This window comes from Mastigoproctus giganteus, chromosome 4 (assembly GCF_048544385.1).
Source record: "Mastigoproctus giganteus isolate SK-2022 chromosome 4, ASM4854438v1, whole genome shotgun sequence".
Lineage (NCBI taxonomy): Eukaryota > Metazoa > Arthropoda > Arachnida > Uropygi > Thelyphonidae > Mastigoproctus > Mastigoproctus giganteus.
The window spans coordinates 243,203,718-243,229,834 of NC_143578.1; the positions used below are offsets into that span (position 1 = coordinate 243,203,718).

General features: G+C 37.0%; 1 protein-coding gene across 1 annotated transcript in view; it reads right to left on the minus strand.

The window, feature by feature from the left end:
* l(3)mbt (lethal (3) malignant brain tumor) overlaps nucleotides 1-13,657 on the minus strand; it is a 195,801-nt gene extending 182,144 nt beyond the window's left edge. The window contains exon 1 of the mRNA XM_090372140.1: nucleotides 13,639-13,657. The gene's annotated coding sequence lies outside the window, so the exon portion shown is untranslated. The remainder of the gene's footprint in view (nucleotides 1-13,638) is intronic.
* Between the last annotated feature and the right edge of the window lie 12,460 nt (nucleotides 13,658-26,117).

The window sequence follows — 26,117 nt, forward strand, 5'->3', positions numbered from 1 at the left end:
AATCCCATCAGCATTGAGCCTGCTTAAACCATTCAAGGCCTTATACACCTCAATCAGATCATCTCACACGTGCCTAGTCTCCAGACACTGCAATTTGCAGAACTTAAGCTTTTCTTGGTAAGAGCACCCCTTTGTTCCCCTCACCAGTCTTGTTGCCCTTCTCTGTACTGATTATAGCAACTCTACATCCTTCCTAAAATGAGACCTCCAGACCTGTATGCAATACTCAAGATGTGGCCTGACCATTGCCTTATACAAGGGGCCAATCTTGTACAAGCCATATTCAAATTCCACATCCCTTACGTGCAGAAAACAGCATGCTTCCAATATCCCTATAATGTCCCCATTAGATGATTTAATCAGTGCTTTAAATTCATTAAATTTGTTTACTCTAATCATAACAATTAATGTATAAGCAAATATATGTGCACCTGTTTTTTCTTTTAGAAGACCTATCACATCCCATCTATTTGCTTGTTCCACAAAAGTTGAAAACTTGTTCCACAAAACCCCAGCAGTCCTTGTAATCTCCAACAACTTGCTTTCCAGACTGCTTTATGTCCCAATAGAAGTAGCACAAGAATCACTTTCACCTCTGCTTGAGGTTGCTGTTGCCTAAGTAATCTATAAATCTTCCAAACCAAAGTTCTCTTCCTTCCAAAGTTTTCTAACACATTTAACACTACCTTGACATCATCAGCAAATATTCTTTGGCCCTTATAATTAAGTGTATCCTATCTCTGTGAAAACAATCTCTCTCTCTCTCTCTCTCCCCCCCCCCCCCATTAACGAACAAAACCACACTGAGGAATATTCCATAAACCTTGCACATTCTCTCCAGAGTCAAACTGATTGATAAGGTTCTCATCATATACACCCTCCTATCATGTCTAGGCAGAATTGCCGACATTTTCAAATTTAATTCTAACTTGCAATGTTTTCTCAGCTTTGTCCTATGTGTTAATAAATCCTCAGATCTAAAAATGATAACTGCTCTACAACATTAACTTTTTAGTTCCTAGCAGGTATAACCTGGTCCTATTCTGCCTATCATTATTGCGCAGTATATCTCCTGTATCCACCAACACTAGTAACCAGCATACATTAACTAGTATATACACTAATATATATATATGACAAATAAAAATGATGGTAGAACGACACGTCCAGAAAGCCACAGGCCAAAAAGGAAGATAGCCGAAAATGTAATAAACTTTAAAATTAAAATGTAGTAACCTTTAAAAATAAAAATAAAGTAACAACAGTCTACATCAGATAAAAGGTTTAAAAAGGTTACTACATTTTTATTTTAAAGTTTACTACACTTTCGGCTGTCTTCCTTTTTGGCCTGTGTTATTTTTTTTTTTTTGGGTTTTTTTTTTTTTTTTTTAGGAGCATTAGCAACTAAGGCCATATTGCTCTGGGATATGTGGTGGTCATTCCCTGACCTTTCCACATCCTCCGTATTTGGTGGTGACGGGCTTGAACCCCGGTCTAATCAAGAAGAGTGTGCTACACACTGCTGCTCCTTCCCACCTGGCTACGGAGGCGCCTTTGGCCTCTAGCTTTCTGGACATTTCGTACTACCATCATCTTTATTTTTATTTGTCATATTTTTTATAATATGCATATACTTGCATTTGCATCCAATGCTGCTGCTTTGCGCGCTTTGGTGCTATATCCTATCCTATCCTATCCTGTTTATTTAACCTTCAAATATTTTATGTTTTTACTCTTTAATACTATCGCTTAAATATTTTACACACACACAGAGTTAGCTTTACATTAGCAACACCCCTTGTGTAGGAATGGTCTGGTCTTCATTATACTGGACTGGTCTAACCAACCAGTACAACAAAGGAATAGCAAGACCAATATCCACATGGGCTATGTGCTGGAAATTAGTTTGCATACACTATAGCAATCAATGGTCATCACCAGTACCCATGTCCACTGCAAGACCTAAAACCTTGCATGTCAGAACCAATGCTGGACCACCAAAATGTGGAAATCTGTCACCTGGTCTAATGAATCCCATTTCAAAATCTATCATATTGATGGGCACATCCATTTTGAGAAAGCAACATAAAGCCATGGCACCCGGATGACCTGTTGGTGTTTGCCAGGCTGGAGGAGGTGATGGTGGTGTCCTCTAATCACTGTTAATCAACGGCTCAATGGGAATGCCTGGCTTTCTATCGTCACCAACTAAGTACACCCATTCATAATGACAGTATATGCAGACAACTCCAGCATCTATTGACAAGACAATGTACTATGCTACAAGGCCCAACAGGTTGCTAACTGATTTCAGAAATATGATAATGAATTCTTCGTCCTCTTGTGGCCATCAAAACTCATCCGATCTCAACCCAATTGAACATTTTTGAAACATACTAGGAAATGATATTCAATGCTACAACCATCCACCTGACAATAAGCAGACATTACTGGACACATTTTGCAACACATTGTCCTGAGGTAGTATTACTCCAAGACACTCTGCAACATCTTGTGAAGTCCATGCCAAGATGTGTACTGTATTACAGGCAAAAGGTGGTCCCACAAGGTATTAGGTAGGTGCTGGTAATGCAAAACCAACTCAGTGTATATAATAAGCATATACACTGAATTATGATCACTATCAAATCCGTATTGGGCAACCATTCATGTGGATAACAGCTGCTATTCACTTAGGCATTGACTACACTACATGTCTGAAGGTGTCTGCAGGGATCTATCTGCAGCCATACAAGGATTTCCACAATCTCAGAAAAGATGACAGTTGCATGTCCATATGCTTCACTTTCTGCTCCAAAACATTCCACAAGTGTTCAATTGGATTGAGGTGATGTAAATTTAATGGTCAATCATGATAGATGTTATCCTCACTGTGTTCCTCAAAACAATTGTGCACAATGCATTATCATCGTGGAAGATCTCATTTCAGTCCAGGAAAAAATGCAACATGAACATGGCAGGGTGCACATGGGCTCCCAAGAGCTGCCAGTAAACCTCACCAGTGAAATGTTGGTCCATATGCACTAGGGTTCCTAGTTATTTCCAGCAAAAGATGCTCCATATTAATCAACCACTGTTAGCTGCCTGGATAGTGGGCACCAAGCACAATGGTCCAAGGATTTGTGTTGCTTGTGCTACACATGAAGGTGTCTGTCAAGGTTGCACCAAGTATTTGAACTCATCTGACCTCATTTCCAGTCCTTCAGGGTCTAACCAGTGTGTTGTTGACACCACAGCATTCGCAGTCAACGGTGATCAGCAGCGGGGAGAAGGTATCTCTTAGGCTGTCTGTTGTGGAACCCCATGTCTGAATGTGTGATACATCATCATTTGGGATATTGTTCTTGCATTTCCCATATTGTACTACAACAGTTGCACAGTGATCAGCCATTGAGCCCACACAATGCACTGCACCCTTCACTTACCACAAAGATCCATCTTGCAGAATCCTTTATGGTTCTGTGAGCAGGAGGTGGCTTGACACATTCTCTGTACACCTTAACTGACAAGACATGCTGTTTTTGATATGGAAGAACCCAACGCATGAACTCCCATAATCATGCCCTTTTTTTGAAACTCTTTATTATCTTTACTATGTCCCACAACTGTTAATTTATCACTTTGACTTGCTCGAACAGATGCAAATTACCACTGCTCTAGTGTACAAAGCTGTTTGGCTTTTTATACTGCGAGCTATGCAGCATAATCCATTACGGATGGGATGATCATAATTCAGTGATCACTGAGTGTACATACATTTATATAGAATATAGTAACTAGTATATCAACATGTTGATTGGCACATATAAATTACCCTTTTTTGTGCACCCCAAATCCAAAAAATTTGGTTTCAGGAGCAAAAAACAGCACAACAATTGGGAGAGTAATTTTATATATTCAAATGGGTGTACAAAAACACAAGGTTCTGACATTTGGCACTATTTTTTCGGCAGCAATAGACTGAGTCTTAGTTTTTATATATTCATTTGATTCTTTAAAAAATTAAAGTATTAAAATACACAAAGGATATGCAATTCATTCACACACATCACAATAACAAAATTTATATTCTTTAGCAGAGCATCTAAGTTTTTTTTTTTTTTTATTCAAATCAGTTGCAGGTATAAACCTTATCCCAAATATGACATACAAATGCCAGGAAGGGAGAAGTCAAGAGTTACACAACATAATATATATCCATTTATTCAGTGCCAGTCATAAATGCAATGCATACTCCAAGAAACACAGACATGGCACACTACAGATACTGAAAAGCAGAGAATGCCCTGAGACAGCCCTAAGGGGAGGCATGCACACAGTGGTTAACAAAGTAAACAAATAACAATAAAGTAATTTAAAACAAAAACACAGCTGTAGGAAAAGCACAAAAAAAACAGAAAAATGAAAATGAGTTTAATTAATTAATACAGTAAAAATACTTCACTAGGTTGTGATTTATATAAAAAAAAACAAAAAAAAACCGATTACAGCATTAAATCTGAGTGGAGGTAGAGAAAGAATGCAATGATATGAAATGGTTGTTTTTCAATTGACTGAGATTCAATTGAATTAGCTTCGTGGGAAAGAAGAGCTTTATTGTGAATTAAGGCAAGGTCTAAATTTAACAAGTGAACAAAGATGATGTTAAATGGAAAGTACTTCTCAGCCAAATGAAGTCTGTTTAATTAAGAGGTGAGAATTGGTTTCTCTCTGAAAGATTTCTTGACAATTTTCCATGCCATGAATGCCCTAATTTCAGAGCATTGAATGGCAGAATTATATAATTTACAGAAAAATGAGGTTGTTACCCCAAATTTAAAAAGCAATTTCCTAGTATTTATGGCAGTTGACCATGAAAGATTATGACCTCTACAGGTTCATAGCTGGATTTAATTTTTGAAGTTTTTGGTTTCTTATATGGACTGTTTAGTCCCTCTAAGAAAGCTGTAATCTTTTTTTTTTTTTTTTTTATGTGAACCCTAAACACGAGAGGTATTAGAACCTATAGTACTTAGTACCATGCTTGGGTTGGAGATTGAGAAGATGAAAGAAGATATTTGTTGACATTGGACTTGAACTTCTGTAGATTGTAATTTTCAGGAAATACGTATGAAGGAAGGTTGTTCCAGAAAACAGCAGTTGAATGAATAAATGAGGAAGATGAAAAGTTGGTTCTGTAAGTTTGAAGTTGGACAGTAAAAGGATGTTAGCTGGTGGCGGCACGTGTTCGGACTGTTTTGAAAGAGAGAGCGGGAATTATAGAAGCCAGTTCAGAAGAACAGTGCTTAGGAAGTATCTGTAGAAGAGGCATGCAGCAGAAACAGTACGTCTATGAGAAAGCGAGTGGAGAGACTCTGTTAGAGATGAATCATTAATTAACCTAACTGCCCTCTTCTGAATGGAATCAAGAAGCCTGAGAGAGGTTTTGGGGGCACCACCCCAGATGTGGGAACAATATTCCATGGCAGGGCGGATTTGCGATTTATACAGAGTGAGCAGCTGTTTGGAAGAAAAGTAACGCCGAGAGCGAAAGAGAAAACCAAGTTTTTTAGATGCAGAGGAAGCAATATTTGTAATGTGCTTGTGCCAAGAGAGTGTAATCAATAGAGGAGACTTTTTTTGAAGACTAAGTTAGACACTTGCCCTAACCAGTGAAACATACAAAATGTTAGGTTTGATAATTACTGAAAAGATTAATAATATGTGCAGAGTGAATATGTTGCAGGTTTTGTTTAACACATCAAATGGCTCTAGCAAGTTTTTTCAAAAGGTAGTTTACGTGACTGGAGAAAATGAATTTAGAGTCAAAATAGATTACCAGATCCTTACATTCATGGACAATAGGAATAATTTGAGAATCAAAAGAGGCCATGATCAGGAGGATGTTGGCCTCTCTTGAAAATAGACAGAGATTTGATGATAACTATATCTTGATAGGTTAAGAGGTAAACTGAAAAAAATGAAGCCATGAAGAAAGTTCTCTTTCGAGTTTTGCAGATAAGGTCTTGTGTGATGGGCGACTGAACTGAATGAGAGGTTTAATGTCATCTTATGCAGATGACATTACAGAATTTAATGTCATGTGCATAATAAATTACAACATAATGTGATAAAAAAAAGATTGGAGGAGAGCAGAGAAAAGTGGTGCCGAAAATGTGCCTCTTGGAAAGTACCACCAGAACATAAAATAAAGGAATATATTCTTAAAATAGGAGACAAAAATCTCAGGAGATTGACAAAAAAATTTAAAAGGTTTCCATTGATAAGATAACTTTCAAGAAGATTAAGCAGATATTGAATTGAGACAGCATCAAACACAGAATTTTTATCAGTGTATATTATGTCAATTCATTTTTTTAAGTTAAGAGCATTTAGAATAAATAAATTAGTTGTAAGAAAATTAGCAGTGGTGGACCTGCTTTTAATTCCATAGTGGATTTCATGTTTGGAATGAAAATAGTGGTTTAGTAACTCACTCAAGGAGTTTTACAACAGAGGATGAGATTGAAATGAACCTAATGTCTTTATTGCTTTAAATATTTCTGCATTTAGGTAATGGGAAAAATTTATAGTGTGCCTATTCAGAGGAGAAAAAGTTATTAGTAACAGCTTGAATGAAATATAATACAAGAAAGTTAATTACTTAAACACTTGAGATTTAAATTAAGAAAGAATGTTATTTAGCCAGCAGTAAATGGGGTCATTTAAATTACATTAGTTTTACTACAGGATGTTTAAAAAATAAATAAATAAATATAGAAATACTGTAATTATATTTATTATTAAAAAAAAAAAAAAAAAAAAGTTTTTAAGCTTAATAACCAGCACCTTTCTTGTGACCAATAAAGTTCATGGGGAACTAAGGCAGGAGTGTACAAACTAGTGTGTACCCTCCTGCCTAGGTCCCAGAACATTCCTATCAATGAGTGACTTAACTCATTGATAGGAATGTCAGGAACTTCCACCCTTTTGTGGCAATCTTTACAGGATAAAAATTTTATGATAATTTCCAGAGGATGCAATCCAGGTTGACATGAAAAATACTCCTTGAAATAGTAAAAAGGTCTTCCAAGGACAGTTCAGCCACCTCAGAATTCAATATTTGACAGACAAATCCTTTGGAGCCCAAGCCGTATAGAAATAGGGATACATATACACCGCATATTACCACACAGCATGCTACAAGGTCAGAATGGCATATTTTTGCAAGCTCTTATCGGAAAAGTCACAATACCACCCCCCCCCCAAAAGTTTTCTTTTCAGCACATATTATCTTCACCATGCCCATCCTTCCATTTGTATGAAACAAACTTGAATCCCAGTGACGGATTTCCATGAAATTTTGTATTTGGCTCTTTTAGAAAGAGCCAAAAATAGAAATAAAAAATAAATAAATAAACTGATAATTCTTCTTATTTTTTCATATGCATTAACAGAAGTTATCCACATATACTGTGTTCTGTATATGAAGCACTGGTCACTGTTAGTGGCAGTGAACTGATCAGAGGAATGAATGGACAATATAGCAGATGTGCAAAACAAAAAATGCTCAGTTTAAGTAATACACATATTTCAAAAAAAAGTTGCTTTTTTGAAGAATTTTTTTGTTATCAATTTGATGAATATGTAAATAAATAATTTAATGTTACTATTTCATTATTCTTTAATCACTGAAGATCCTTGAAATAAATGTACTTCAATTACACTATTCTGCATTTTGAAAAAATTCACTGATATTTTCTCGGAAAAGGATGTTCCTAAACCATTTTCTAATGCCGATTTCAAAAATAACTTCCATTTGTTTCCCCATTGCGTGGTTTCTTCAAAAATCATGAAAGAAAATTTGATTTTTCAGAAATTTTGATTAATTTTGGCAATATTTGTGCACTCAAATTATAACAAAATGCTACTTTTACTAGACTTTTATATTTAAATACATGTTGAATACATTACTAAAAAGAAAAAACAAAAGTGTAGTAAAAATTCCACTAAACAGTAACCTCTCAATTTAAAAACTTATCTATGATGGGTCAAATTTTCATTTTTTTTTTCTTGAAAATCCTTCTACTTTACAGTCCTTCAGTATCCAACAATAGTCAGTTGCCATTATGTTGACATTCAACTTCCCCTGGTACCTCATAAAAATCCATGTCTTTAATATCCTAGTGAAACTTCTCACCCTGTTCTTCACTAACACTTCCGAGATTTTCTGGGAAATAGTTGATAGTATAAAATATGTACTTGACACTCATGATGCAGCCCAGCTTCTTGAAGTTTGACAACATATTTTCAACTATATTCTTGTTGCTCTCAGCAACAGACCTGAAGGTAATCCATACCTGTTTTTCTCTTTTATTCATAGTTCCCCTCAACAGTTTGCAAATTTGAAGTCCAACAAAAATACCTTGTTTTAGCTTCTCTTGGGTTATCAATGGCAAATTAGTACAAAGGTAAGCAGGGACCTTCCTGAGGTAAAGCTGTCACAAATTGTTTCATCAAGCCCAGTTTGATGTACAAGGGTGAAAGGAGAACAGACTTGTGATCTATCAGCAGTTTATGAACTATATTCTTTGATCCAAGCAACAAACTGCCTCTCTCTGGCCAGATCTTGACATCTGAGTGCTTATTCCTTGCTCGACTGTCCCACTCACACAAAAAGCAAGGCATTCTGTGTACCAGATTGCTGTCCAAGTAAAATGCCCATCGCTTTAAAGTCAGCACAGACCAACCAATCAATCACGTTCTTCGTATTTAATATTGTCAACAACAATATTAAGTAACTTTCTTTCAAACGCACAGAGTGAGTAACTGAATTGATCCATATTTATTTCCATTGTGGAGCAACACACCTTTGAGACTCTTTGATGAGTCAATAAAAATGTCTCCACTGTGTAGGATTGTAACTAATTCCTAAATAATTCACTAAGTCATTTGTATTATTGCAAAAAACCATAGAATCATCCTCAGAAAAGTAGAGAACTAGTTCTCATTCTCTGTCTGTACCATGAGAAAAACATCCCATGTGCTTGAAGATTACAGATTCCGTTGGTAAATTTAAATCTCTTACCAGATCATTAAGTTCATGCTGCAAAAACAGTGAGGGTTGGACTCAATGTCTACAGGCATGTAGACTTAAGTTTCATCTTCAGAAGCATCACTTTCAGCACTCTCTGCTGCTACATTCTCCAATACATGCAGAAGGAATGGAATCGGCAGGTTATCTCCATGTGGGACTGGTCTAATGGCAGATGGAATATTAGAATATACAATGCCCTTCTTAATCTTTGCATTGTATCCCTCTACATTAGCTAAGCAAAAGTAACAATCATCACAATGATTTCTAGGCTTCCACCAAATCATGGGATTTGCAAATGACATAGCCTTCATTTTACCATTTTTCCACAATCTCAATGATTCAACACAAGTTAGGCAAACTTTATGTGGAGCCCTTTGTTTATATTGGTCACCGAGTTTCACTATAAAATAAGCACAATACGTCTTTTACAAATTCTCAAATATTCTTGTCTTGCTTGAGAACTACATAACTTCACCAGATATAAGAAATTAAGTTTGGATTGTTTAAAAGACATTTTATTCACTTTTCAACACAAGTTTGACATGATAACTGACCACTCAGCTACATCATTATGCATTAGAATGACTGCATCAGAGCTCAATATAGACAAAGAAACTGTGAGACAAATTTTAACTGAAAATTTAGGCATGAGAAGTGTGTCAAGATAATACCAAAAATTTTGAATGAAAATCAAAGAATGAGAAGACTTGAAGTTTGTAAAGATTCAGACTTTCTGAAACAAATTGAAGATCCAAAGTTTCTGAGTACAGTCAGTTCTGCTATAACACAGTACATGTGATCCTAAAAATCGCCATGTTATGGTATTTCGTGCAATAAAAACAACAGGGCTCATGAGAAAAAATAGAGATAGGGCACTAAAAAAAAAAAAAAATATTCAGTCTGGTAAGAAAAACACTAAAAAAAGTTAGAAACCCAATAAAATTGCTAACGCAGGTTTAAACATCTTAAATTTCTAATAAATAAATAAAGATTACAGTAAATACAGCACTTTTCCTTTACAAGATATGAAGTTTGTTTGTTTGATTGATATTTGTGTTCGCTGACATTTTCTTCAACAGGAGGACATTCCACAAACTCACTGGAGAGTTATTGCAAAATTAAGAGAACATTTTAGTGGAAGAAACATCAATTAAGCTTTTGAAACAAAGTGGCCACCTCATAGTCCAAAAGTGAAGGTTACTAGCTTTAGCTGAACAGCATTTTTCTTCTACATGAATGAGAAAAATGCTGTACAACTAAAGAGAACAATACAAAGAGATATAAACAAATAGTCCCACAATCTGCCTTCTTCCGCTGTTCAAAATTTCATTACTTGAATCAGAGCTGTTATTGATACTGAGGAATGACATTTTGTGCAATGTTTTTAGTCAGAGTAAATTGACACCCACCTTGATGGTTATTGTTTTCTTGTTTGTAAATTCACGTGTTTACATCAAAACATTTACATAATATTTTTATGTTAAGTTACTTTATAATTGCTCTGCTCATAACAGCAGAAAAATACTATAAAAATATCCAAGCTAATAACCACAGTAGTGCTATATTACATACATCAGTGATAGCTTTATTTGCTTGCAGGAATTTTTGAAATTTGACAAATATATGTGCTACTTTTTGAAAAAGTAGCACACATATTTGAGTTTAACCATGGTTCAACCCTGCTGATTACTAAATATGGTTTACAACTGTATTCTTATTAAAATGATTGCTGGTAAACTTCTCTGACTTAGGTAGCCATGCTGGAGTATAAACAGAACTTTCTCTTTTGTTTGTCTAATGGAACTCTGAGACTAGAACAATAAAACAGTATCAATTGCTTCATTGTAAAGTACAGATATATCTTTATCTATAGCTTTTATAAAAAAAATTGATATCATATTCAGTAAATTATCCAAATCTCTAACATACAATTTTTTGCAAATTTACTAATATAACTCGTACAGCTTTTATGTATGCAAAAAAAAAGCTGTAAGAGTCAGACTTGTAAATTTTTGAAAACAAATCTTATTCCTCTAGATAACTGGCTGCCAAAAATTGGCTACAAATAGACTGGGCAAGACTGTCCTCAACTAACTAATTTGTTTCATAATCCATATTCCTTTGGTTACATTAAATATTCAAAATTTTATAAGTTAAGCAGTTCACTATATTTGCTCTAAATCAGTTATTGAATTGTTGCTATCCAGGTTTTTGATTCCATTTATTCTATTATATAAGTATACTCAATCCACATATTAACACTTAAAATATAAGTCCAAGCATGGATCATACAGGCCCAATATCTTTTATCAATTTTTGGTGTTTAAAAGATAACTAAACACTCCTAAAAACTAACCAAAAATATAAAAAATAAAGATTCTTATCATAAAAATTTATGAATATTGCATTCCATTTTGTTCTTTTCATTTTTTTCTATAAAAATTTCTATTAATTTTTTACTGAATCTTTTATTCAATAAAAAATATTCACCATTTTGTTTTTTCCTTCATAAGATCCTTCTTTGGAAATTCAATCACTGCCTTGCAATTAAACTTCACTGAGTTCAAAAGGCAGTTAAATGTTATTACTCTGTTAAGTAAATAATTAAGCACCTTATTAACATTTCTTCTGAAAAAAATATTTCTACTGATTTAAGTGGACAAGGAAGCACATATGGTTTCACTTCAAACAGTTTATTTCTTTTAATGTAATAAGAAAATACTTCTAAGTAAAGCAACATTTTTTGGCAAAAAAAAAAAAAAAAAAAAAAAAGGATGGAGGGACGGGGGTGTTATAAGCATTTCAATTAGATATGCAAATGAATATAACGAATTTCTTAGCAGGCAATACCAATGTGGAGAATTTAATGGACAGTGTTTGCGAAAAATTATATGAATACTAACGCCATATAAAATACTATTGATACATAACTTCTCCACATAGCATTTAAATGCCTATGTAAAAAAAAGTCAGGATCTGTAACATTTCAGCTGTGTGTGTGTGTGCGCGCGCGCGCCTACACTAAAGCACATAACAGCACTTTTCTCTTTAACTTAATTAGCCTTTAGCACATTGTTACACGACATTCTATTTAAATGCGTATGATAGAAATTCCTGTTTTCGCCAATCTCAATTTCACTTATAAATGTAATCAAAGCGAACAACAAGAAAATATTACATACAAGATAGTAGGAGTTTGCTCGAACATAGGAGTTTCTATAAATATGGGCAAAAACAGTTTTTGGTCGCTACTCTTTTCGAAAAATAACTGCCTTGTAAATAACCGGTGATCACGGTTTAAAAAATAAATACTCAGTCACTTTGTAAATAACAAGAACACCTTTTAAAGTACTGCAATTCGATAAAACACTGTAAAAGAATAAAGTTTGTTGATCATTTTTCTCTTTCACTTATCGGTTTACCATCTAAATAGGCCTACCTCACTGAAGTAAATCATTTTCGTTACTCATTATAGGAGCCAAATATAAGCACAGCGTGCAATTTTAATAGATAAACTTCGATGGTGAAACGAAAATGCGAATATAATGGTGCGCAAAAATGTTTCCATCAGCTGAACGTTCTTTCATTAAACAGTTGCATAAAAAAAATTAAAAGGAAAAAAAAACAAAAGAAAAAACATGATCCAATGCTTCAAAATGAATATTTTTTTGTAATCAACAAAACTATTTCCGTATTTATCATTTTACTCACCAGTTTTAATTTTGGTTTCATATCTTTATCACTTTTGCTCATATTTTTTATTATTTTTTTTACCGAACTGAAACTGTTCCTATTGAATTCCACTTGTTACAACTCTGATTAAGCATTAAGAAAATGATTTAAAAATGGTACACATAGAATAAACCAAACTTGTTACGCACCGCTTAGTTGTTTACAAAACAGCAAAACAGAAGTTTTCCACATTGAAAAGTTTCATTAAATGTTCACTCAGCCTTCTTTAACGTCTATATACTTTTCCGCTCGCATAATCGAAATACAACAAACTGAAAAACCGAAAGGAACAAAAAACATGTCGATAAGTACTTCCCACTGTTTTTTTTTTTTTTTTGAACTGCAGTCCATTAGTATGTATTGATTTTTGCAGGAAAAAAAATATATCTGCAATGTGAAATTCCGCAAGGATTGAAATAGTTGCTTCGAAATATTAAACTCTTCCTTTTTTTCACTTTTTACGAATAGAAAAATTATAATAAATTTTAAATGTGAAATGAAAAGCTCACCCCAGCAACCTTGCCAGCGCACTGTTAATACCTATTATTAGTAATGGTATGACTCCCTCGCTGCCATGCAGCAACCACATTGCCGAACAGTAATACAACTCTCTACTATGTAAAGTCAATAACTAACTCCAAAAAGAAAATTATTATTTTTCTAGAAAACTAATTATTCATAATAGAAAAAACTATACACAAAAGTATTTGATGGTGATTTTTAATTCGTTCGACAAGTAGCACAATATTTCCATAACTTTTAATGAGCAAAAACAGAAATTTATATAAATTACGGTACTTCAACCTTACCCTAGAAGTTCAACTCCGCCATTACGACTTGGTTAGGGAGGGAGCGCGCAGATTTAACTGCTTACAACGTACTGCGCATGCGACGAATGTGTTACCGTGTTTCTCATCCAATGAAACTGCTTCAATATTTGTGCGGTATTGTCAATGGCAACGCTTTCATAAAGAAACAATTTATCCTTTAAAACTCTTCCTTACTCTGAGCGCGCAACAGAAGTTGGTGTATTTAAATTTGTACATAAAGAACGCAAATCAAATAGAGAAAAAAAACTACTTGGTTTTCAAATATTGCTTTTGATTGGTTTTTCTCGTGATGGTGTGTGTGATACATCGCGCAACCCACACAACAATGAGTGAGAAATTTAAGGAAAGAGTGGCAGAAACTTAAAAAAAAAAAAAAAAAGTATGTAAAGCTAGTTAATCTGTACGTAGTTGTTTTTCTGCTACATCCGAATATTAAAATCGGTTTACTTTTTGTTAATATTAAGAACAAGTAAATCGAATTTCTGTAGATTATCAAATAAAAGAGAAAAAAATAACGTTCATTTTATTCGCTTTTGCTCGTTTAGCATTCGTGTTTCTGAAGTCTTCTAACGGAGACCATTTCATTAAATATTGTTCAGCAAATGCTGAAGTTTTGGAGGATATTATTACCATTATAATTTAAAAAGGTACCCAGTTTCTACCTACATATTCACACCTTCAAGTTATCCAGTTCGGATTGCAAAATTCTGGGCGTATTACGCCACCTTAATTAAAAAAAACATAAATAAAAAATATATATAAGAATTTATATATTTTTATTCTTTATTATCTCTTATTATTCTTATTTATATAAGAATTTATATTGTAAATAACTGCTACTTATTTTTTATACAAGAAAATATTTTTTATTTATATATATTTTTTAAATAAAATTAGAAAAGTCTTTAAAAAAAGGAGGAGAGGGCAATCTTAACAGTTACCATGCACAGAAGAAGCTTTTGTGTGGCAGAGCGCGAGAGGGGGGGGGTCTAGATCCAGCCTTCGTATTTGGGCCTGTAATCAGTAGACTTCAGGGAATGAAAAAAATTGCGAAAACTTTATAACTTTAATTAGCCAAAAACTGCACAAAAATACAATTTGGAATTCGGTGAATGGGGAGAGAAGCTCCCCAGGACAGATCATAATTTAATTTACAATATTAATTACTAATTTTAAAAAATTACAAATCTAGTTTTCTATAATGATCACTCTTATACGACGTAAATATTAAGATATTTTATTTATCTAATAATTAAATCCCTATACATTAAGGTAACATTTCGGGAACCTTACCGAAACCCATCATCAGACTATACTGTTTTTTTAAGGACAGAAAGAATTGTTTTATTATTTTTTTTTCTTTCGGTCCTTAAAAGACAACCTATGTACGATCTGGAGATAGGCAAGGTTACCGAAACGTTACCTAATTGTATAGGGATTTAATTATTATTAGTTAAATAAAGATCTTAATATTCATGTTATATAAGACTGGTCATTAAAAAAAAACTATTTCACGGAAAACCACCACGTAACGTCCTTCTCCAACTACAAATTACAAATAATTATGTAAATTAACATTGTTACATAAAAACTATTACTTAATTTACGAATTGGTAAGAAACTAATAAAAAATTCAAACAGTAAAAGAAATTCTCTAATTATAATGTACATAAAGTCAATCAAAGCAAAATATTATTCACATGACAAAAAATACACATAAATATATATAACAAAGGAATCGGATACAAAAAATAATTTTGATATCATATACTTGGATTTTAAGAAAGCTTTTGATACCGTTACACATAAAGGACTACAATATAAATTGAAGCAAGATGGATAAAGGATGGCTGAGTGGATGGCTATGGATAAAGGGATGGCTGAGTGGGAGAAGTCAGAGAGTGGTTATTAATGGACACTGCTTTTCCTGCACTAATGTTATTAGTGTAGTTCCCCAGGGTTCAGTTTTGGGCCCATTTTTGTTTTCTATATTTGTTAATGATATTAATGAAGGCATAATAGGCTCAATGTCTAAGTTTGCAGATGATATAGAGGTTGGCAAGGTGGCTAATGACATTAATCAAGGTAAGCTTCTGCGACAAGATCTAAAAAAATTAGGTAGATGGGTTGAGAAATGGCAATTGAAGTTTCATATTGTCAAATACAATGTACTGCATATGGGTAACAGTAATCACAGATAAATGTACCAACTGTGTGATACTACACTCAGGATAATTAGCCGACCGGGCTAGCCGAGTGGGTAAAGTACCTGCCCGGCAACCCAAAGGTCGCGGGTTCGATTCCCGCCTCGGGCTTGGATCAAAGTACTGCAAAAAACCTTGGGAGGTGCAATATGGCCACAGAAGCCGATGCGCCAACAACTACCAAATCAAAAAAAAAAAAAAAAATCTCAGGATAATTAAAATGAAAACTGCTATAGCGGGGGGGAGGGGGGGATTTTGCAGTCAGATCTAAAACTCTCTGAGCAAACCAGACAGGCTGCCAGGACAGATCATGGGGTTTTGTCAATGAAATACAGGAACTTTTCTGGCAGGAATAAGGAGGGGTGATTATCTTGCACAAGACATCTTGAGTACTGCATACAGGTCTGGAGGCTTAATTTTAGGAAGAATACAGATCTGCTAAAACGGGTGCAGAGAAGGGCAACGAGGTTGGTGAAGGAAACAAAAGGGTGGTCATACCAAGAAAGACTAGGCACCGGTTAGGTTATTAAGACTTTGAATGGACTGATCAAGCACAATGCCGATGGGACTCTTGCTCACACTTTACATATGAGGGGAAATATTTTCCAATTGAGGGAGGATGGTTGCAGGATAGATGTGCAGAGGTTTGCCTTCAGGCAGCGGGTGGGTTGATTGTTGAAATAAACTTCCATCTGTTGTTATGGAAGTAGGCAGTTTAAAAAATTCAAGGTAGAACAAGAGCAACTAGGTTACCTTTTTTGACTGATGCTTTATAAGCTTGCTTTTTTGTAGCTAACACCAGCACATAAATGGGGGGGGGGGAAATTATACAGAGCCGGATTTGGACAATATGAGATCCTAAGTAAAACATTTGAAGGGTTCCAAAATGTGTAATTATACATACGACCCTGCAAATACAGGTACACTGTACTTTAAAAAAATTCAATTTGATTTTTCTGTTACATAGAGGATAACAGTTTTATTTACATGTTTTTTTTTTTTCATTTTTTAAATTATTACATAAGAAAAAGCTAAATAGTCTTTAAAAAATGGGAATTCTAAACTTCTGTTGATTTGTCACTATATATATATATATATGCATACACAAGTATAAGAAAGGAGGAGGTGTGTGTTGAATAGAATCACTGAAAAAACGAACTGAGGACTGAACAATTATTATATACCCTATCCTAGAAAATTAATAATATTTTATTTTTCTAGGATAGGGTATACATTTAACAGCATATTCACAACAGTGAATTTTTAGTCACTGTTTAAATTAAATGTAACTGTGTCATCATGGAAACCTCACCAGACTGAGTGTCTTTAGGGGAAAACGTAAATTCACAAACACTTCCAAAAATATGCAATAACACGAATTAAGCCTTTTTATTTGTTACTTGACACATACAGTTTTAAGAATATACAAATAAATATAAATACCAGTAACGATAAAATATATCAATACCAGTAACGAAACTACTAATTACTGGCTCCCCTCTACGCGAGAATCTCAAACATGCACAGTGCTCTTGGTGCACAAACGAGATTCAGTCAAATTCTTCACAATATGAATATATGGCATATATCCGTACCTTGTGGATATATTATAGCATACGTCCACAATCTTGTACATCACTCAAAGCGAAAACACAAAAGCTTTTATTGAAGGAAGTCGTTTCAATCTAGGTCAAGGGTAGATTCAGCCTCCATGTTTGGGAGTTCATTAACCTTAAAAATAAATAAACAGTTTACAAAAAAGAAGTGCAATATTATACTGCGTTCACTATTCCGATTTAAAATATTATTTTCTGTGATTAGTAAAGGGATATCAGAAAATAAAATCCAGCAATCCATTGAACTTAGTCAAAAAGATGCCAAAATTTCAACTTAAATTCTAATACACTTGTGATGAAAAACTAGGGAACAAACACAAAAAATAAAAAGAGCTACTAGTACTTGTCATTTAGGAAATAAAAACAATCTCTGTCTGATCCCATAAACAAAGTCTAGCGCAACCTGTCACGATATGCAAATCTGATAAACAGATAAAATCAGCCTTTTTTCGGAATCTCTGTTTCGCGTTTATGGCTTCTCTGTCGAATTCAAGATAGCAGTCATTGTGAAAATAAAGTGTCACAAAGACAATATTTTAGTGATTCCTAAAATTCTTAAATGTAAAGAGCAACAGGGAGAATGGCAGTAGGACAAGGTCAAGGCAAAGTGTCTAGATGTCTGAATGTGACTCAACTTTGTAATCAGTCCATGGAACCAGTTTCAAAACGTTCAAACTCTATTCTCGAAAGCTCGTGCAAAATCTTTCTCAAAAACTAGTGAAAGACCATTGTCATGTCATCTCCATGGAAGATTATCATTGTCTAGCCTTAATTAACTACAAGGTATCATTTTTTTTTCCCAGCATCAGCTTGCTTCAGAGCTTGCCTAATGTACAGGATCGCTTGTATCTGGGCGTACTGTCTATAGAAAGGCTTTGCCAGAGGGTATTTATACACGATTACCATTTGTGTTCCCTTAACGACTGTACAAAAAAATAATCCATTTCGTACCAACAGCATATTGACTCTATTCAGGAGCAATGAGCCATGGCATAATAAATATAGTCATTTTCTGTCTCAGGGACTAGTTGGCCCAGATTTTCTTTTAGTGAATGATAATGCATATCCTCATAACGCTCTCCTGGTGAGCAATAACTTAAAGACAGATTGCTCGTATGGAACAGTCAGCCAGTTTTCTAGACCTCGATCAAATCCTCCTAGAACTCTCCTGGTGAGCAAGAAGGAGAGATTGCTTGTGTCGAATAGTCAGCCCATTCTCTAGACCTCGATCGAATAGAATATGCATAGAATGCTTTTGGAAGGAAGTTTGAAGTCACATCCCCTTCTCAGAAATATCATCCCACTTGTATTAGCCCATATAATGCTGCCTTTATCCCATACCTTTATATTCCTCCATCGTCTAGTCCTTAGTGCCCATCATCTAGTCCTCAATATTGTATCCCCAAATGACTTAATAGAATAACAGGGAGGCAGCGTACCATTTCTAGATCGGTGCTGTACTCGAATCTAGACGTGATGCCTTGGAAACGGCGACTGCTGCCCAAAATATTCTAACTCTGACTAAACTTATAAACGGAAGCATTGGTTATCATCACAACTCCCAGGACACTTTCAGGCTGACCCTCCGCCCCCCCCTTTCAAGCAGGGCTGGTCAATCTAGGTTGCTTAAGTAATATGTTTCCAGGAAACACAATTCAGCTTATCAACAGATTATAAATTGATCTCGACAAGTTCTGTTGTTGTTGTTGTTGTTATTTGGTTTTTAGGAGCATTAGCAACTAAGGCCATATTGCTCCGGGATATGCGGGGGTCATTCCTGACCTTTCCGCATCCTCCGTATTTGGTGGCCACGGCTCGAACCCCGATCTAATCAAGAAGCGTGTGCTATGTACTGCTGCTCCTGCCCACCTTACAGAGGCGCCAGACAAGTTCTGACTAGAAATTGATCTAGACAAGCTCAGTGACGTTAAAAAGGCCGATAAAAATTCCTCACTCCACTAAAGGGATTCGAATCAAGTCTTCTTCAAATCGATTGTGTGGAGAGGACAGTGATTATATCCACAGTAGTTATAATCAATGTCCTCCCACAGAGTAGCAGAGGCCTAAGTTCAAATGCTATCAATGACGCCAGGAATTTTTCTGAGCTTTTTTTGGTAAAGTGTAAGTAAAGTATAAAGTGTATTAGCTGTCTGAGCACCAGGTTTTCCCCCATCTCCGCTTTGTATACTCTGTGCATCACAGTACTCTGTGGAGGCCAGAGATTTAAAAGTGTGTGGGGAGTGGAATGTCGTCTAATGTTACGTTCTGTTCTTCTCGCCATTTAGCCGTTAGGCTTATAGTGGGACCCACCATTACCCACATTTTTCCAGGAGGTGGCAGATCAGGCATCCAGTAGGTTGTTTAAGTACTCTGGTAGGCCCTGCCACCTAGTTTCCGAAGATTTCAGAAGTATATAAAAAAAAAACCGGGAACATTGCGGTGAATTCACAGCCCAATTGGGGTACAGGTTTAAGTGAGAGGGGAGTTAAATTTTGCGCTAGTTCAATTAAGTTATTTTGTAGGTATACTCGGTAAGTTAAGTTTGGGTAGTGGGGGAGAGACTGAAGTAGGGAGGAACAGATAGAGATAAGGGGTTCGTGAAGTTATTCGCTTTTTGCAAGCAAAAGGATCTTCATCAAGTGACATTCACCATGAACTGGTTGCTGTGTATGGCGAAAAGGTAATGAAGTTCAGTGGGGACAGACCCCACCAGGAGAAGAGGGTGTAGCAGGGGAGGGGAAGAGATGGCAACCAGTCTCCTCCTCCCCTGCCAGCGGATGGGAATTTAAAGAAACTGGGTTAAGGCACCCGGTATTGATCGCCAAATGGCAGAAGGTCATATTCAGGTGGTAGTAAATCCGGTTTCTTTAAATCCCCATCCCCTGGCAGGGGAGAAGGAGACTGGTTCCCATCTCTTTCCCTCCCCTGCCACCCCTCTTCTCCTGGTGGGGCCTGTCCCCACTGATCACGGGGACGCCTTCCTTATCTCTATCATATTCAAGTGGTAAGTGTAAGTGTAAGTGTGTGTTGTTGTCTTACGGCACCAGGGGTTTCCCCCATCTCCGCGTTGCTTTCATTGTGGTGAACCAGTTCACTGGGAAATGCCAGATATTCAAGTGGTACTGAAAAACATTTTTTTAAATTTAAATCAGTATACGAGTTTGTTTTTTTAAAAACCAAAAAAACTTTTGTTCGAAATTTTTAACGCTGCAAAGCTTGGCGATCAAATTTCCATATGTCTACTATTATTTTTCTTATAAGCAATCAGTACAGGATATTATATGCTCCACAGATGATTTCAAAATTTCCGATGGAATGTTTACTGCCTCCTAACGGATTGCACCCTTCAATTCCGAATAGAAAATCTCTGTAAATCCTGTATTTCAGATATCCGCATAAACCAAAAGTCCACGCCAACCAAAAGTTTTCCATATTATTATTATCGGACAGATGATCGCTGTTTTCTGCATCCTTGGAGCCAATGATATAGAAAATGGCGACGGACAATTGACTTTTCCATGAACGTTTCTCGTAGCAGCTGTTTGACATTATTGTCAATATGGAGTATAGCTCCATACAGAATCCTGAAGCCAAGGAAAACATACACGTGTGTCGGTGAGAGACACACACACACACACACCAGGAGATTGCGCGCCTCCATCTACACATAATGACTGTACAACAGAAAGTATAGCAATATTACCCATCGCAGCCCGATTAATCGTGGACAGGTGTTAAAGTTATCGCTCCAAATGGAACGATGTAAATGTAAAACCATGTAAATATCGTCCATTTTTCTTAATAATGGTGAAAGGGAATGAGATGAAACGCGGTGGACAGATATACCCGTTAATAATTCAAAAAGCCCGCCAGTGTAGTGTTGCCGTATGTCGCCTCACAGCAGATTCCGGTTGCAAAATGGTGGCTACCGTGCGAGTGTGGTCCAACACAGGTGTTCGTGAAGTTATTCGCTTTTTGAAATCAAAAAGGCTCTTCACCAAGTGACATTCACCGTGAACTGGTTGCTGTGTATGACGAAAAGGTGATGACAAAGAAGCAGGTGTGTTTTTGGTGCAATGAATTTAAAGCGGGCTGTGTTGACATTGAAGATCGACATCGGGCGGGCAGGCCTTCATCGAGCAAGACAGAAGACAACATTTCGCGCATTAAGGGCATCGTTCTTGAAAACAGGCGAGTGAAATTGCACAAATAGTGAACGTGTGTAAGTCGACTGTTCACGATGTCCTTGGCTTTCGAAAGGTGAGCTGCTGCTGCTGGGTGCCCCGACAACTGTGAGAGGAGGACAAAGCAAAACGCACGGGGATGTGTATGGAGAACCTGTTGCGATATAGCGACGAAGGAGAGAATTTTCTCTCTAGCATAGTCACAGCAGACGAAACGTGGGTTCATCACTTTACACCGGACAGCAAACAAGATTGCTTGCACTTGGTCATCGCGGAACACAGCGGCAACCCCCAAGGCAGAATGCGCTGGTCCCAAAGGAACTAGTAGTTGTTGGTGACTCTATTGTCAGGGAAACGGGAAACATGCTTTGTAAAAAGGATAGGTGGAATAGGACCAGGGTATGTCTGCCAGGGGCAAAAGTTGATGACGTTGTAGAGCGGATATCATCTTTTAAGGGCACAAAAGGTGAGATAGTTGTACACGTTGGCACTAATGACATTAAGAGTAGGAGACCGGCGGAATTACTTGACAAGTACAGGTCACTGATGAAAAAAAGCCGTGAATTAGGGTTGAAATTGAAAGTGTCTGCAATTCTGCCCAGACACGATAGGAGGGAGTATATGATGAGAGCCCTGTCAATCAATTCGGCCCTGGAAAGATTGTGCAGGGCTCAAGGGGTAGAATTTTTTTCAGCCTGGTCTGTACTTGTTAACAGGAGAGACTGCTTCTACAGGGATGGGATACACTTAAATAGAAAGGGTGCAAGAATGTTTGCTGATGCTATCGAGGCAATGTTAGGTGGGTCGGAAAACTGCTAGATTGGGGGGATACAAGGACTAATAGATTAACAGTAGCCACTGGCAGAGGTGAAAGTGATTCTTGCACTGCTTCTATTGGAATGAGCCGCAGCCTGGAAAATAAGATGCAGGATATTTCAGAGACTGCTGGGAATCATTGGGGTACAAGTAAACACATGGGTTGTGTTAGGGTAGCTAAGAAAAAGAACAGGTGCATGTATACTTGTGTGTACACCAATGCTAGGAGTTTAGTAAATAAATTTGATGAATTTGAGGTATTGCTCAAAACATCAAAGGCAGATATTGTGGGGATTTCAGAGACGTGGTGTCACACAGATATAAGAAATGCAGAACTGGAATTTGGGGAGTACAATGTCTACAGAAAGGATAGACAGGATAGGAAGGGAGTAGGGGTTATGCTATTAGTTAAAAAACACATAAAATCCAAGGAAGTGAAGCCAGTCGACATCGCTGGACAGTGCAGTGTCGAGTCAGTTTGGTGTGACATAAGCATTGGGAGATCAAAATTGAGAGTAGGAGTGTGCTATAGGCCTAATGACTCTGATGAGTATAATAAGAAACTGTTTGGAGAAATAGAGTGGGCCAGTAAATCAGAGAGTATTATAATGGGGGATTTTAATTTCCCAGATATTGACTGGAATTTGGGGGCTGGTCACTCACACAGTAGCAAGGCTTTTGTGGATTTATTGGATGATTGTTTTCTACATCAGCATGTTCGGGAGGCAACTAGAGCTTGATTTGATTATCAGTAATGATTCTTCATGCATTAAGAATCTGCAGATAAATGAACCACTTGGTGGCAGTGATCACAGTGTGCTGAAGTGGGAGTTACTCAAAGAGGTAACTACCATTAGGGGTAAAGGGAAGGGGTATTGCTTTCGTAAAGGCGACTACAATGGACTGAGACAGTATTTAAATTCTATACAGTGGGATCAACTGATGATATTGCCAACAGCAAATTCAAAATGGGAAGCATTCAAAGAACTTATTGTGGAAGCTACTAGGCTTTACATACCAACTAAGAAATATTGTTCAAGGTTTAGGCCTAAATGGTTGTCAGATGAACTAATAAGGCATATGGCAGAGAAGAAAAATGCATGGGATACATACAAATTAACACGTGACACGGACGCCTATGATAGATACAAGTTGATCTGTAACCAAGTTACAAAGGAGGTTAGGCAGGCGAAGGCAGATTACGAGAGATCCTTGGCAAGGGATGCGAAGAAAAACAGCAAAGAGTTCTTTACTTATGTAAACTCTAGAAGGAAGGGGATGAATCAGATTGGTCCACTTGAGATCGATGGGTCAACTGTTGATGACCCTGCTCGGGTAGCTAACAAACTAAATGAATATTTTGCATCGACATTCACACATGAGGAGTTATTCAGCGAGGGGAATGCCAGAGGTGTATTCAACTCTAGCAGTAAGCTAGAGAATCTTGTAATAACTGAGAGCAAAGTGGAGGAGAAATTGTTGAAGATAAACACAAGAAAGGCACCTGGGGTGGATGGGATCTATCCAGTTATATTAAAGGAGGCAGCAAAGGAGGTAAGCAAACCCTTAGCCATAATTATGAGAGCTTCCTTGGACTCAGGGGAGGTACCCATTGACTGGAGATGTGCAAATGTGACCCCAATTCACAAAGGGGGATCAAAGGCTGACACAAGTAATTATAGACCTGTGAGTTTAACTTCTGTTCCCGGAAAATTAATGGAGGCACTGGTGAAAGAAGCACTGCAGGATCATCTAGACAAGACTTCAGTTATAGCTAGGACACAGCATGGTTTTGTTAAGGGGAAGTCTTGCCTGACCAATTTGATTGGATACTATGATGCAGTCACAAAAGAACTGGATGCAGGGAATAACTTTGATATTATATACTTGGATCTTAGAAAGGCTTTTGATACTGTTGCACATGGAAGACTGCTGCACAAATTGGAGCAGTGTGGCATTGGAGGCAAGTTGCTGCTATGGATAAAGGGGTGGTTGAGGGGGAGAAGACAGAGAGTGGTAATCAATGGACACTGCTCATCGTGGACTAATGTTATTAGTGGAGTCCCTCAGGGTTCAGTATTGGGGCCTTTATTGTTTTCTGTATTTATAAATGATATTGATGATGGTATATCAGGCTTAATGTCCAAGTTTGCAGACGATACGAAGGTTGGCAGGGTTGTCAAGGACACTACTGACACTATGCTGCTGCAACAGGATCTGGACAGGTTGAGCAGATGGGCTTCGAGGTGGCAAATGAAGTTTAACATTGACAAATGTAAAGTACTACATATGGGAAACAGCAACCCCAGAGCAACGTATCAACTCTGTGGTACTACACTGACAGTGGTAGAGAATGAAAGGGACCTGGGGGTGGTGGTGCAGGCAGATATGAAGTTCTCTGAGCAGTGCAGACGAGCTGCAAGAGTAGCTCATGGTGTATTGTCAATGATATATAGGAATTTTTCTAGCAGGGATAAGGAGGTGATTATTCCCTTGTATAAGGCAATGGTCAGGCCACACCTAGAGTACTGTATACAGGCCTGGAGGCCTCATTTCAGGAAGGATGTAGAGCTGCTGGAACGAGTACAGAGAAGGGCAACTAGATTGGTGAATGGGACAAAGGGGTTCTCTTACGAAGAAAGGCTTAAGTTTTGCAAATTACAGTGTCTGGAAACTAGGTACCAGCGGGGTGATCTGATAGAGGTGTACAAAGCCTTGAATGGTTTGAGCATGCTCAATGCTGATGGGATTCTTCCTCTAGCTCAGAAAAATCACCTGAGAGGGCATAAATTCAAATTGAGGAAAGACAGATGTAGGATAGATGTGCGGAAATTTGCCTTTAGCCAGCGGGTGGTTGGTGGGTGGAACAGACTTCCATCCCTTGTCGTGGAAGTTGATAGCCTAAATAAGTTTAAGGCTCAGCTGGACAGGTATTTCGAACGAACAGAGGGGTGAAGTGGAAGTGGTTATTTTTATTTATATATGTTACTTTTTTTTTTTTTTTTTTTTTTTTTTGGCTGATGCTGCATAAGCTTGCTTTCTTGCATCAAATGCCTCTACTAATGCTAATGCTAATGCTAAAGACACCGTGACCTGGAAACATTCACAATCTGCTGTGCGCAAAAAATTCAAAACTGTTCTCAGTGTCCGAAAAGTCATGGCCACAGTGTTCTGGAATCGCCAAGGCGTTCTGTTGGTGGATTTCTTGCCGAAGGGAGGAACAATCAATGATTTACTGTGCAACGTTGGAAAAACTGAAAGCGAACATTCGACGCAAACGACTAGGGCTCCTGACAAGCGGCGTGATTTTGTTGCACGACAACGCAACTCCACAAACTGCCCACACCACTCGTGAGTGGTTGGGCCGTAATCGATGGGAAACTCTGTCACATCCCCCCTTACATCCCAGACTTAGCACCTTCAGACTTCCATTTGTTCGGCCCTCTGAAAAAAACGCCTTTCAGGAAAGCATTTCACCACAGATGAGAAAGTTCATCAGGCGGTGCAATGTTGGTTACTGCGCGTGGACACGGATTTCTTCAGTACTGGTATTGATAAACTGATCCATCGTTAGGACAAGTGCATTAATAAAACTAGAGACATTGTGGAGAAGTAGTGCATGTTCACTTATTTCTTGG